At 43.6% G+C, this 1,787-nt stretch overlaps 1 long non-coding RNA gene across 1 annotated transcript; it reads right to left on the bottom strand.

The window, feature by feature from the left end:
- Positions 1–259: 259 nt before the first annotated feature.
- Positions 260–1,195, bottom strand: LOC148032170 (uncharacterized). The gene is made up of 2 exons (XR_015691749.1): positions 765–1,195; positions 260–520 (listed from the first exon to the last, which is right to left on the bottom strand). It is a non-coding gene; the product is annotated as an uncharacterized LOC148032170 (long non-coding RNA).
- Positions 1,196–1,787: the final 592 nt, after the last annotated feature.

The raw sequence follows: 1,787 nt of genomic DNA, 5'->3' as shown, positions 1-1,787 counted from the left end.
GCGTGATCGTAACGTAATCAAGAAAGACCCCGAATTATCTCGCTTGCCAATCTTCCAGCGAAAGGCACATAAAATCAATAATAACATATATATAGGATGGGGTTTTCTTTTTAAAAATGTATTTTTTAAAAAAAGAGAATACCCATATAAAGCTGCATAGCAACAATTCCAGGAAAGAAGGACCACCAACAGTTGAAGAAAATTCCGAGCAACGTAATTGAGGCAACGAAAGATGAGTACTCATGCGACGGCCCAAAAATTCTCGTTTGCTTATAAGGAAAAGACGATTGTGGTAACGTCTGGTATTATGTTTTATGTTGCTAGCAACGTTGAAAAGTTGCATGGAGCTATATACAACAAAACCAGCCGCAGCCAAATGTCTATGACGAGAGGCGCTGTTCAATACTACTAGCTACATGTCTTCTATTCAGCCTCTGTATTACGTTTTATTTTAACGCGTGCTCACGACACCTGACCAGGTCATCTTGGCTTGGAACTACGACTTGTGGCTCCGATTACCCTGCATGGAATACAAACGTCGCAACGAATGAGTGTTGAGTAATTACAACGCTGAGAAAACGTAATAATAACTAAGCTAAGAACAGGCAGTGTTAAGGCAAATATTAGCTAAGGAGACGAGGTTAACCTAAACAGAAAGAATTCAGTAATAACGAAGCTGAGAAGAAAGACGAAAATATATGAATCAGTGAGCGCCGAATGGATGGGATAGATTGAATAGAATAGGAAATTAGACGGATTCCCACCCTTTGATGGCATTAAGGCGTCAACTTTGCCTTGGCGATATCATCAGAGTCACCGTCATCGCCACAATCGTCAGAGTCACCAACCCCGTTATCATTACTACGGTCACCACGACCCCAATCATGACCTTTCTTGTTGTTCTTGTCGTGACCATCAAAGCTGGCAACCACGTACAGGTCTCTGCGACTGTCGGCGAGAAGAAAAGCTGCAAGAACGAGGGCAACGAACAGCACGAGCAGGGCTCGCCTCCGTCCGTAAAAAAGTCGATCCATGGATATCATATTGCTATTCGATGCACAAATTAGGGCGGCAGTTGGGAAGTTGTGAATTGTGACCGTAGGCAGCGGATATCAAATGCGTGTCCCTCTCCTCTCCTCTCCTGTCTCTCTCTCTCTCTCTCTCTCTCTCTCTCTCTCTCTCTGTGTCTCGTTGGTGTTTCTGTCTGCGTCTCGGTCCGGCAATGATTAGCAACGTTTTACTTTATAGCAATGTTCAAAGCTGCGTCATCCAGGGTAACATCCGCAACACGGCATCTCCCCGTGTCACGCCCTCGGATGCTTCCATCGTCGCAGACGCGTCCGTCACCGTGTGTCCACGTAGCACCTACATAGTACAGACAAAGAGACCTTTTCACGGACGTCTAGCAGGTTTCTATTCAGAAACTCTGGTTGGCAACGTCAACTGCGCCGTCAACCTTCTCATCTTAGAACTTTCCTTGGACATACACTACGTAGCCTCAAGTTTCGGTGCACGATAGACCCATGAGTGAAAGGTCGCCTTAAATTTTATAGCCTAACCCTGAGCTCAAAGTTGGAACAAAGAGTTTATGACGTTTTGAACAGTTTCCTAGAGTATCAAGGTTCAAGTTTTGCTTTACTATTAATAATACCAGTGTATGCATGTATACGAGTAAATTCTTAATTTTTCAGCTCAGCTATTATAGATCTTGAATAGTGTTGTTGTTGTTAACATATTCCATCTCAAATATCGGGTCAAGAGAGGGTCAACGACAACAAGTTCTTGTA

Source organism: Lygodium microphyllum, chromosome 8 (genome assembly GCF_053477565.2).
Source record: "Lygodium microphyllum isolate KBCC chromosome 8, Lygodium_microphyllum_v1.1.10, whole genome shotgun sequence".
NCBI lineage: Eukaryota > Viridiplantae > Streptophyta > Polypodiopsida > Schizaeales > Lygodiaceae > Lygodium > Lygodium microphyllum.
The sequence above is the reverse complement of the archived record's forward strand: the minus strand, read 5'-3'. Positions and strand labels throughout refer to the sequence as shown.